General features: G+C 39.9%; 1 long non-coding RNA gene across 1 annotated transcript in view; it reads left to right on the top strand.

The window, feature by feature from the left end:
- LOC126374057 (uncharacterized) overlaps positions 1-13,629 on the top strand; it is a 30,780-nt gene that overhangs the window by 14,070 nt on the left and 3,081 nt on the right. The gene's annotated exons all lie outside the window — the stretch shown is intronic.

The raw sequence follows: 13,629 nt of genomic DNA, 5'->3' as shown, positions 1-13,629 counted from the left end.
CTGCTTGACTGGGCATTGAATCTGGGTGCAGGGCTGACACTGCCGTCCTATATTTGCGTCCATTCAATACTTCTGCAGGGGTTTTATTCGTCGCACTATTTGGGACAGTTCTTAAATAGAATAACACCTTACAGAGCTTCTCCTGCCACTGTAAATTCAAAGGCGTCAGCTTCTTCATCTTATTTTTAAAAGTCTGGATCGCTCGTTCTATTTGACCATTTGTCGCCGGGTGATATGGCGGAGAATATAGGTGCTTAATTCCATTCTTTTTCAGGAACATGTTGAACTCCTCGGATGTGAATGCTCTGCCATTATCCGAGACAATCACATCTGGTAATCCTTGTGCAGTAAAAATTTTCCTGAGTACCGTTACCACTGTGCTACTGCTCATTGTTTGGACTATCTCGGCTTCAAACCATTTGCTATAACTGTCTATCAAGACTAAGAATGTCTTGCCTTCAAAGGGCCCAGCGAAATCTATGTGGACACGGCTCCATGGCTTATCTGCAGTAATCCAAATCTGCGGGTCTTTTGGTGGGTTATTACGTACTTCTTGGCACTGTTCACACCCAGCGACCAAGTTTTCTATATCCCGATCAATGTTCACCCACCATACATACCCTCTGGCATACATTTTCGTCTGGACTATCCCAGCATGTGGAACATGTAAAATTTTTAACACCTCTTCTTTTATGGCCGAGGGTACCACGACTCTATTGCACCACAATAAGCATTCTTTATTGTGTGAAAGAGCCTCTCGTCGGGCCCAAAAAGCCTGCAGGTCTGGATCTGTGTTCTTCCGTGGCCAACCATGTATCACGTGGAACATCACTCTTTGCAAAACCGGGTCCTTTCTAGTCTCTTCTGCAATTCTAACCGCATCCAGATTCCAACCTGTGGGTTGTTCCTCCAGCAGCATTACTTCTCGCAGTGCCTCTTCCTTCACGCTCGCCGTATCTGCGGCGGTCCATCTGCTTAATGCGTCTGCATTGCCGATCAGCTTCCCTGGTCTATATTTTATTGTATAGTCATACGAAGCGAGTTTCAATGACCAGCGTAACATTCTTGGTGTAATCTGTTCTGGTATGGGTTTCGCTGGGTTGAATAACCCAACCAAGGGCTTGTGATCTGTCACTATACAAAATTTCCGACCAGACAAGAATTCATGAAATTTCGTCAATCCGAATATAATTGCAAGGGCCTCCTTATCTATTTGCCCATAGCGCCTCTCATGCGCTTGCAATGTGCGTGAGGCCATCATCACCGGACGCTCCGATCCGTCTTCCATCACATGTGCAATTATCGCTCCCAGTCCATACTCAGATGAATCACAAATCAGAAGAAGTTCTTTCTGTAGATCGTATCCTACTAATGTGAGGTCCGACGATAGTAAGCGTTTTGCCTCTTCGAATGCTTCCTGCTCCTTTTCCTTCCAAGTCCATTCCCTTTTTGATTCCAGCAATCTGTACAATGGCTCTAGTATGGTGCTTTTGTCTGGTAAAAATTTTTCATAGTAATTGTATAACCCTAAGAAAGCACGCAACGTCTCTCTGTTCGTCGGAGCTGGTTTCTCCTTTATCTCCTTGACTTTCATCGGTGACGGGTGGACGCCCTCCGCATCAATCATATGGCCTAGAAATGCGATACTATTTGCTGCGAATACGCATTTTTTCATATTTAGCCGTAGTCCCATATCCTGCAGTTTCTGTAGAACTTCCCTCAACCGTCGATCGTGTTCTTCCATTGTAGCTCCAGTTATCGCGATATCATCTAGCAGGCACGCGACTCCCTTCATTCCCGCAAGGGCAGAGGACATGATGCGTTGGAAAATCGCAGGGGCCGCACTCACCCCAAAAGCTAGGCGGTTCACTCTCATTAAGCCAATCGTCGTGTTCAGTGTCAGCAACATCGCTGTTTCCTCATCCACTTTCATCTGTGTATATGCATGTTTCAGGTCCAGCTTGCTGAATATTCTACCTCCGCTAAGATTTACAAATGCCTCGACTGGTGTCGGCAGCGGGTAGATGTCGGTATCAATCGCAGCATTCACCGTCGACCGATAATCCCCGCAGATGCGTACCGAGCCATCCTCTTTCATGCGCGGCGTTACGGGTGATGCCCACTCTGAATATCTGATTGGTGTCAATACTCCCTCTTCCTCCATCCTTCTGAGTTCGTCTGTCACCTTTTTCCTCAGAGGGTACGGCACTGGTCGAGCTTTCATAAAGCGTGGTTTTGCATCTGGCCGTATATGCAGTGATACTTTCGGGCCTTTGTATTCACCCAGCCCTTCCTTAAATACTTCAGGGAAATCTATTTTGTACTGTTCAATCTCTTCTTCTGACCAGCATAGTCCCGCCACTTGTAGATTTAATGCTTGGAACCAATTCCGGCCCAGCAAGTTTGGCCCTTTGCCTGACACCACCACCAGCTCGCACTGTGCTTCTACATTTCCCAACCAGACACGTACGTCTGCCAGTCCTACTACTTTTAAAACATCTTGAGTCCATGTCACCAGTTTCAAATTAGTTGGCCGCAGAGGTGGGGGTGACGACCACAACTTGTTGTATGTCTCTTCTGACATGATGGTACGTGAAGCCCCCGAGTCCACTTCCATCATGACTGCAGCTCCATCAATCGTGACCTCGGTCGTTATTGGCGGCACGTAACGGTCCCTGCAGACATATATGCCCATCATGTTCTCCACCACCGCTGAGGCGTCAGCACTGTCTTCTTCTGTCTCCACCTGATGCACCTTGCCCGGCTTCCGGTTACAAGCTGCAGCGATATGACCAAACTTCTTACAATAGAAGCATTTCGCTTTTACGAAGGGACATCGTTCGCCTGACTTGTGTGCACGCGCACATCGACTACATCCCATTGTTTTCACACTACCAATGTCCATTGGTTCATGATAGTCGGTGACATTGGACGGAGTTTGCTTTGACGCGTTAGTTACAGCCACTGGGTATAACTCCGGACACACCACTTGATAGTCTAGACATGTTTGTAACGCAATCTCGTATGTTAGATCCTTCTTTTTCAACAAATCACGCCTCAATCTATCGTCCCGCACCCCTAGCACTAAACGGTCTCTCAACTGTCGTTTCAAATCCATGAAATTACACTTCGAACCTATTAAACTTATAGCCGCCACAAAATCCTGCACGCTTTCATTTTGTAACTGTTGACGTTTGTAAAATTTTCCCGCCTGTAGTATTTCGTTCACCTCCGGTTCATAAAATCGGTCCAAAACAATAAAGATCTCCTCTAGGGACACTTCCGTGGGGCGTTTAGGAACTAACAACGACGCAATTAACGCAAATGTATCTTTTCCGCACTGAGCAAGGAATAGCGATCGTCCTTTGTTGAGGTTAGCTTCACCCACGCCCGCGGCGTCGAGTGCACACAACAATTGTTCCTTATAATCACACCACTTATCAGTTTTTGGGTTAAACGGTCCCGGAAATACCACATTTGAAATGTTCACAGCCATAATTCCTCGATTATTCCGAAGTCGCCAATATAAAATACAAACACAGTGAGATCAGAAGCAAAACTGACTTTTATTTTTTTTAAAAACACTAGTATGAAAAAACAAAGACAACTTAACATTCTGCCAAGACAACATCACTTAACCTAATATATAATACCAATGATTGTCGAATTTATTTTCAAATTCATGTTTGGATCATAAATTATTATCACGCGCTCAGCGGTGAAGAAAAACATCGTGAGCCCACATACCCAAGAAATGCATTTTCGGAGGTATGTGACCTAACCTGTATTGGGCTGGCTTTCCCTTCACGAGTTGGAAGGTCAGACAGGCAGTCGCTTCTGTAAAATCGGACCTGTCAAATCTTCAGGTTAGGTAAGCAGATACTGTGAAAAACGGGATAATGCTAGGGAGAAGATGTTCTCTTCCGAAATCGGTGAGCTGGAATTTTTGATGAAACAAAACCACACGAAGTAATCTTGAAAAATTTATTGTCTCTCACAAATTCAAACTGTTATTATTATTTGTTTTACAAAACACCCATATTGTTATTGTATCAACTATCTTCCCTGGTGACACCATGTTTCAATTGTTAATTAGTTATCTGTGATAGTATGTACTTTATTATTTTGTTGATAGCCTATTGATAAGTACATCATAAAAAGTATAATTTGTAGAATCAGTTTTATAATAAAATTATGTGCTGGTCAAATTTTATTTTATTTGCATGGTATGGTTTGGTTTTTTGTGCTGACATTGTTTTTTTTTTACAAACAACTAAAAACATCGATTCAGTACAGACAGACCAAAACCGGCGAAGACCTCACTTTCTGTTATCACCGAAACCCATGACCGGAACTAACTTTATTACTATTCACATAAAATGCAATATTGTTAGACAACGACAAATTGGTCGCTCCGGCTGGAGGCACCTCGGGGTGGTAGGGAGAAAAGAGCACTTCATGACAAAGTTAATAATGTTAATTATTCAATATAAAATAAATTGATATTAGGTAAATTTATGCCGTAAATAAGTATGTAATATTCTTGGTACTTATTGTCCAATATTCGTATATTATCGGCATATAGTGAAAACCTTGTAAGCGCAACGGAGCCATACATAACAACATTATGTCGACGAAGCCGGTAGAGTGGGTTTTGAATTTTGCAAATATTCTGTTAGAATTTATGTAGGTATATCGCACACAACTGACGTAAGTACTGTCGTAACTGGATATTTGCAAAAAGACTAAAGAGGATTTTGTAATGATACTGACCACATGTAATTAAAACACATAATAACGGGTTCTTACCGCGTTTAAAATAGGAATATGAGACTCCCGATATTTCGACACTGTTGCAAGTGCCATGATCACGGGATGACTGATGAATATCGAGTCTCATATCCCTATTTTAAACGCGGTAAGAACCCGTTATTATGTGTTTTAATTAGCGTAAACTTAAAACAATGTACTGACCACATGTGTTCGCAGATCGATAGATAGGTACACGAGAAGGTACCTATCTATCTACTTAACATTAGGGAATGCAATCCCGATGATCGGGATCCCGTGAGATCTCGTCAAATTTTTCGAGATCAATCCCGAAGTACTTAGTACTAGGCGAGCATTCGAGATTGACGGGATTGGGCGTATCTCCTTGAGTTATATTTTTTGTTTTGATTATGCTGATTTCCAATTATTTAATTATTAATATTGAAGAATAAAGGTTTTTGATTTCTTTCAAAATATATTTATTTTTATTAACCTCACTAAGTATCACAAACAGGCAGTCTTCACATTTTTCAGGCATCTTAAATTAACATTTTTTATAAACTAAACGAGAACCCGAAATTGAAATTTCCAATCCCACGGGATTTCGAATTTGCGATTTCAAGTCGGGATTGCATTCCCTACTTACACCATCGGTTACTAAAAATAAACGCAAAATTTAAAATTTGTTGTTTCTTAGCACGGTAATTACTTAGAAAATCGATTACATTTGCAATAATGTCTTATTCAGTTTGCATTTTCTTATAGTTCTTTTTTCCGAGTATTGCTGTAAAATACTTTTTTTTTTGCTTCACCTACCTAGATGGACGCTTATAAAATAGGTAAGCATCGTTAAATATTAACATAATTCACATTTTCATTAAAATAATTGATTTTTCATTATTTTTTTGGATCTACTTACCGATTACTTATTTTTTGGATTTCTATTTCTTTTTAATTATTCTATATATTTTTGTTAAGTAACTAAATAAGCTTTAAATTAAATTGTGTTTATTTTAAAGGCAAATAACTGTTTTACAACATTTCTCATGACTATGTCTTAGTTATTATAATTATAATAATATATATATATATATATATATATAATATTAATAATATTAATAATATATTAATAATATAATATAATATTTTTATTATATATATTATTATTATTATATTATATAAAGCTACAAACCCACTGACTGACTGACTGACTGACTGACTGACTCACTGACTCACTGACAGGGTTGTTCTCCCAGAAGGAGCGCCGGGAGGTAAAAATGATGTATGGGAGATGTGATCAAGATCTTCCGATGAGTATGGGAAAACTTCCAGATCTTGGAAAACTGCTCCGCATCAGGGAGACACCCTACAGTCTGGCGCAATTATTATACCTGGATCAATTTTTTTTTCGCAAAACCTATTTAAATCTTGGTCAAATCCAATCGCTGGTGACAAAAAATCAAAATGGCGGAAAAACAAGATGGCCGCCATACAAAATTTTGTTTTTCCAGAAAATGTCTCGTTGGTAAAAACTGTGTATGGGGTTGTTATCGGAACATCCCGTTGACTATGGAAATTTTTCTCGATCTTGAAAAACTGCTCCGCATCAGGGAGACACCCTACGGCGTGGCGAAGCTATCGCACCTGGAACAATTCTTTTTTCGCAAAACGTATTTAAAACTTGGTCAAATTTTATCACCGGTGAAAAAAAATCAAAATGGCGGAAAATCAAGATGGCCGCCATACAAAATTTTCGTTTTTCTCGAAAATGCCTCGGGTGTTAAAATGATGTATAGGGGTGTGATCGGAACGTCATCTTGGAAAACTGCTCCGCATCAGGGAGACACCCTACGGCCTGGCAAAACAATAGCACCTAGAACTTTTTTGATTTCACGAGACCTATTCAAGTCTTGGTCAAATTCTATCGCGGTAAAAAAATGGCGGGAAAACAAGACACGCGAGCAGCTTGCTGCGAGCGAACCACGCGACATCTAGTTATATTATATATAGCTACAAACCCATGTACTGACTGACTGACTGACTCACTGACTCACTGACAGGGTTGTTCTCCCAGAAGGAGCGTCGGGGGGTAAAAGTGATGTATGGGAGATGTCATCAAAAACTTCCGATGAGTATGGGAAAACTTCCAGATCTTGGAAAACTGCTCCGCATCAGGGAGACACCCTACAGTCTGGCGCAACTATTATACCTGGATCAATTTTTTTTTCGCAAACCCTATTTAAATCTTGGTCAAATCCAATCGCACGCGAAAAAAAATCAAAATGGCGGAAAAACAAGATGGCCGCCATACAAAATTTGGTTTTCCCAGAAAATGTCACGGGGGTAAAAACTGTGTATGGGAATGTGATCGGAGTGTCTTATCGAGTACGGAAAATGTTCTCAATCTTGGAAAACTGCTCCGCATCAGGGAGACACCCTACGGCCTGGAAAAACTATCACACCTGGAACTATTCTTTTTCCACTAAACCTATTTAAATCTTGGTCAAATTTTATCGCCGGTGAAAAAAAAACAAAATGGCCGAAAAACAAGATGGCCGCCATACAAATTTTTGTTTTTCCAGAAAATGTCTCAGAGGTAAAAATGATGTATTGGGGTGTGATCGGAACGTCATCTTGGAAAACTGCTCCGCATCAGGGAGACACCCTACGGCCTGGCAAAACTATAGCACCTAGAACTTTTTTGATTTCACGAGACCTATTCAAGTCTTGGTCAAATTCTATCGCGGTAAAAAAATGGCGGGAAAACAAGACACGCGAGCAGCTTGCTGCGAGCGAACCACGCGACATCTAGTTATATTATATATAGCTACAAACCCACTGACTGACTGACTGACTCACTCACTCACTCACTGACATAATTGTTCTCCCAGAAGGAGCGTCGGGGGGTCAAAATGATGTATGGGGGGTGTGATCGGGACCTCCCGGTGAGTATGGGAAAACTTCCAGATCTTGGAAAACTGCTCCGCATCAGGGAGACACCCTACAGTCTGGCGCAACTATTATAGCTGGATAATTTTTTTTTTCGCAAAACCTATTTTAATCTTGGTCAAATTCTATTGTGGGTGAAAAAAAAACAAAATGGCGGAAAAACAAGATGGCCGCCATACAAAATTTTATTTTTCCAGAAAATGTCTCGGAGGTCAAAATTATGCATGGGAGTGTAATCGGAGCGTCTTGTCGAGTACGGAAAATGATCTCAATCTTTGAAATCTGCTCCGCATCAGGTAGACACCCTACGGCCTGGCAAAACTATCGCACCTGGAACGATTCCTTTTTCACAAAACCTACTTAAATCTTGGTCAAATTCTATTGTCGGTGAAAAAAAATCAAAATGGCGGAAAATCAAGATGGCCGCCATACAAAATTTTGTTTTTTCATATAATGTCTCGGTGGTATAAATTATGTATGGGGATGTAATCGGAACGTCTTGTTGAGTATGGATATACTTCTCGATCTTTGAAATCTGCTTCGCATCAGGGAGATACCCTACGGCCTGGCAAAACTATCGCACCTGAAACATTTTTGTTTTCACGATATCTATTTAAATCTTGGTCAAATTTTATTGTGGGTGAAAAAAAAAAACAAAATGGCGGAAAAACAAGATGGCCGCCATACAAATTTTTGTTTTTCCAGAAAATGTCTCAGAGTTAAAATTGATGATCGGAACGTCATCTTGGAAAACTGCTCCGCATCAGGGAGATACCCTAAGGCCTGGAAAAACTATAGCACCTAGAACTTTTTAGACTTCACGAGACCTATTTTAGTCTTGGTCAAATTCTATCGCGGTAATAAAATGGCGGGAAAACAAGATGGCCGCCATACAAAATTTCGTTTTTCCAGAAAATGTCTCGGAGGTAAAAATTATGTATGGGAGGTGTGATCGAAACGTCAACCTGAGTATGGAAATACTTTTAGATCTTCAGAAACTGCTCCGCATCAGGGAGACACCCTACGGCCTGGCAAAACTATCGCACCTGGAACGATTATTTTTTCACAGAACCTATTTAACTCTTGGTAAAATTCTATCGTGAGTGAAAAAAAATCAAACTGGCGGAAAAACAAGATGGCCGCCATACAAAATTTTGTTTTTTCAGAAAATGTCTCGGTGGTAAAAATTATGTATGGGGATGTAATCGGAACTACTTGTTGAGTATGGAAATATTTCTCGATCTTTGAAAACTGCTCCACATCAGAGAGACACCTTATGGCCTGGCTAAACTATCAAACAAAGAACATTTTTTTTTCCACTAAACCTACTTAATTCCTGGTCAAATTCAATCGCTGATGATAAAAAATCAAAATAGCGGAAAGACAAGATGGCCGCCATACAAATTTTTCAATTTTCCTGAAAATGCCTCGGGGGTAAAAAATATGTATAGGGGTGTAATTGAAACGTCAAGCTGAGTATGGAAAAACTGTTCGATCTTGAAAAACTGCTCCGCATCAGGGAGACACCCTACGGCCTGGCAAAACTATTGCACTTGGAACGATTATTTTTTCACAGAACCTATTTAAATCTTGGTCAAAATCTATCGTGAGTGAAAAAATAACAAAATAGCGAAAAACAAGATGGCCGCCATACAAATTTTTCGTTTTTCCTGAAAATGCCTCGGGGGTAAAAATGTTGTATAGGGATGTGATCGGATCGTAATGTTGAGTATTTTAATATTGCTCGATCTTGAAAAACTGCTCCGCATCAGGGAGACACCCTACGGCCTGGCAAAACTATCACATCTGGATCAATTTTTTTTTCGCACTATGTATTTAAATCTTGGTTAAATCCAATCGCCGGTGAAAAAAAAAACAAAATGGCGGAAAAACAAGATGGCCGCCATACAAAATTTTGTTTTTTCAGAAAATGACTCGGGGGCAAAAACAATGTAAGGGGGCGTAATCGGAAGGTCATGTTAAGTATGTAAATACTTCTTGATCTTCAGAAACTGCTCCGCATCAGGGAGGCACCCTACGGCCTGGCAAAACTATAAAACTTGGAGCAATTTTTCTTTCGCGAAACATATTTAAATCGTGGTCAAATCCAATCCCCGCTGAAAAAAAACCAAAATGGCGGAAAAACAAGATGGCCGCCATACAAAATTTTCGTTTTTCCCGAAAATGCCTCGGGGGTAAAAACTGTGTATGGGGAATGTGATCGAAACATCATGTTGAGTATGGAAATACTTTTCGATCTTCGAAAGCTGCTCCGCATCAGGGAGACACCCTACAGCCTGGCGAAACTATCGCACTTGGAACTTTTTTGTTTTCACGAAGCCTATTAAAGTCTTGGTCAAATTTTATCGCCAGTGAAAAAAAAACAAAATGGCGGAAAAACAAGATGGCCGCCATACAAAATTTTCGTTTTTCCCGAAAATGCCTCGGGGGTAAAAATGATGTATGAGGAATGTGATCGAAACATCATGTTGAGTATGGAAATACTTTTCCATCTTCGAAAGCTGCTCCGCATCAGGGAGACACCCTACAGCCTGGCGAAACTATCGCACCTGGAACTTTTTTGTTTTCACGAAGCCTATTAAAGTCTTGGTCAAATTTAATCGCCAGTGAAAAAAAAACAAAATGGCCGAAAAACAAGATGGCCGCCATACAAATTTTTGTTTTTCCAGAAAATGTCTCGGAAGTAAAAATGATGTATTGGGGTGTGATCGGAACGCCATCTTGGAAAACTGCCCCGCATCATGGGTCACCCTACGGCCTGGCAAAACTATAGCACCTAGAACTTTATTGATTTCACGAGACCTATTCAAGTCTTGGTCAAATTCTATCGCGGTAAAAAAATTGCGGGAAAACAAGACACGCGAGCAGCTTGCTGCGAGCGAACCACGCGACATCTAGTATATATATATATATATATATATATATATATATATATACTTATAATATATATATATATATATATATATATATATATATATATATATATATATATATATATATATATATATATATATATATATATATATATATACTAGATGTCGCGTGGTTCGCTCGCAGCAAGCTGCTCGCGTGTCTTGTTTTCCCGCAATTTTTTTACCGCGATAGAATTTGTCCAAGACTTGAATAGGTCTCGTGAAATCAATAAAGTTCTAGGTGCTATAGTTTTGCCAGGCCGTAGGGTGACCCATGATGCGGGGCAGTTTTCCAAGATGGCGTTCCGATCACACCCCAATACATCATTTTTACTTCCGAGACATTTTCTGGAAAAACAAAAATTTGTATGGCGGCCATCTTGTTTTTCGGCCATTTTGTTTTTTTTTCACTGGCGATAAAATTTGACCAAGACTTTAATAGGCTTCGTGAAAACAAAAAAGTTCCAGGTGTGATAGTTTCGCCAGGCTGTAGGGTGTCTCCCTGATGCGGAGCAGCTTTCGAAGATCGAAAAGTATTTCCATACTCAACATGATGTTTCGATCACATTCCTCATACATCATTTTTACCCCCGAGGCATTTTCGGGAAAAACGAAAAATTTGTATGGCGGCCATCTTGTTTTTCCGCCATTTTGGTTTTTTTTCACCGGGGATTGAATTTGACCAAGATTTAAATAGGTTTCGTGAAAAAAATATTGCTCTAGGTTTTATAGTTTTGCCAGGCCGTAGGGTGTCTCCCTGATGCGGAGCAGCTTTCGAAGATTGAGAAACTTTTCCGTACTCGACAAGACACTCCGATTACATTCCCACACATCAGTTTTACCTCCGAGACATTTTCTGGAAAAACAAACTTTTGTATGGCGGCCATCTTGTTTTTCCGCCATTTTGATTTTTTTTCACCCACGATAGAATTTGACCAAGATTTAAGTAGGTATTGTGAAAAAAGAATCGATCCAGGTGTGATAGTTTCGCCAGACTGTAGGGCGTCTCCCTGATGCGGAGCAGTTTTCCAAGATCTGGAAGTTTTCCCATACTCACCGGGAGGTCCCGATCACTTTTCTCATACATTATTTTTACCCCCCGACGCTCCTTCTGGGAGAACAACCCTGTCAGTGAGTCAGTGAGTCAGTGAGTCAATGGGTTTGTAGCTATATATAATATAATATAATAAAAATATTATGCACGGATTAGGTATTGCTAACATCGTGAGGAAACCCATATTCCCGAGAAATGCATTTTCGGATGTATGTGACATAACCTGTATTGGGCTGGTTTTGCCTTCGCGGGTTGAAAGGTCAGACAGCAGTCTTTTCTGTAAAAAACCGGACCTGTCAAATCTTCAGGTTTACGGATCCCGTGCAAAACGAGACAATGCTAGGGTTATTGTTGTACTTAATTCGTAAATAACTTTGGATTTTACAGGTCTAGTACTCCTACTTCTGTGTGCATCGCTGATGGGGTCTCCAGAAGTATGTGATTGCCCCAAAATATGGGTCCCAGTCTGTGGTACTAACAACGTAACGTATGCGAATAAATATTGCCTGAGGTTAGTATGTCCTTCTATGCGGACGGAACCCTCGGTACATAAGTCCGACTCGCACTTGCCCGGTTTTTTTTATTAATGATGTTACATTGTAGCGCCTCAAATTCATTAAAAATCTGATACAGGCATGCAAAAAATAATGTAACTACCTACTACAGCGAGTAAAATAAGCGCGCCACCTATTGGTGCTAACTAATACTAATCGTGGGCCAAATAAGCGCACAATTCGCCCGCCCGCTATACCACCCCCGGCCCGGTCTACATATTTTATGTGTAGGCTCTGTGGTTCTGTGGGGTGTCCTTTAATTGGCAAAATCTAATTGGTCTAATATAAATCCGCATAACAGTCTTGGCATAACGCAAATGCGCATAATTTTAGATTCGCCTAATAATAAAGTCGCATAATACTATTATAACTTTATTATTTATGTATTTATTATCTATGTAGGTATAACTTTAATCTTTATAAAATCAATTTGCATAACATATAACCGAGTAGGGCCCCACTACCCATACAGAGTTATTTAAGGATAGAAATATAAAAACACATAAAATCATGGCGGCGGTAAAGATTTAAAAATAATAAATAAATTTATTTCACACAACAACAACAATTTACAAAATTATTAAACATCACATTAACAATAAAATATAATTTTGTTGGTGGCTATTTAAAAGCAGAAGGTAACCCTATCTCTCAAACTAGGAGACCTGTATCTTGAGAGGCAGTGTTCAGTTTTTACAGTTTTTTTTTAAATATAATTGAGTGGAGCAAAGCGCCATATAGCCGAGTGGGTTAGGTTACTTGTGACGGTGAAGACATTTTAACGTCACTGATTTTGAAGGTTTCACAAGGCGTCTCATACAATTTGTTTAGAATTTTTCATGTGTATATTATGCACATTAAGATTATGCGTATTCATTTTATATAAATTAAAAGTATGCGGTTTTATAATTATGCGGATTCTGTTATGCGAATTAAAACTAGGAGTGTAAAATGTGTGCGTTTTAATATAGACCTGGTTCTCTGGTTTAGAGGATTGTCTCTCAAGTGGAGAGTGCCGGTTCGATCTCCGGATGCGCATGTTTGCCTTATTGAACGCCCCTAGGCTCCCCATTTGTCTAGAAAACAAGTCGCTTAAAGAAAAGGCGATTTATAGCTACTTATCTTCGTTCAGATTCTTTTTTTTTGCAGTTGTACGCCAAAAGTGTCAATATTGGCAGAAGGTACTTGCGACGAATATTATTTATGGCTCTAGAAAGGCAGAAACATTTTATTTCAATATAAAAAAAAAAAACGACAAAATCTCGTATTTAACAGTAAAAGGAAGTACTTATATTATTCAATCTTGTTTCATTTTTTACCTAGAATAAACAATAAATGAATACTAAGTCTATATGGAAGGGACACCCCG

This window comes from Pectinophora gossypiella, chromosome 16, assembly GCF_024362695.1.
Source record: "Pectinophora gossypiella chromosome 16, ilPecGoss1.1, whole genome shotgun sequence".
In the NCBI taxonomy this organism is placed as follows: domain Eukaryota; kingdom Metazoa; phylum Arthropoda; class Insecta; order Lepidoptera; family Gelechiidae; genus Pectinophora; species Pectinophora gossypiella.
The sequence above is the reverse complement of the archived record's forward strand: the minus strand, read 5'-3'. Positions and strand labels throughout refer to the sequence as shown.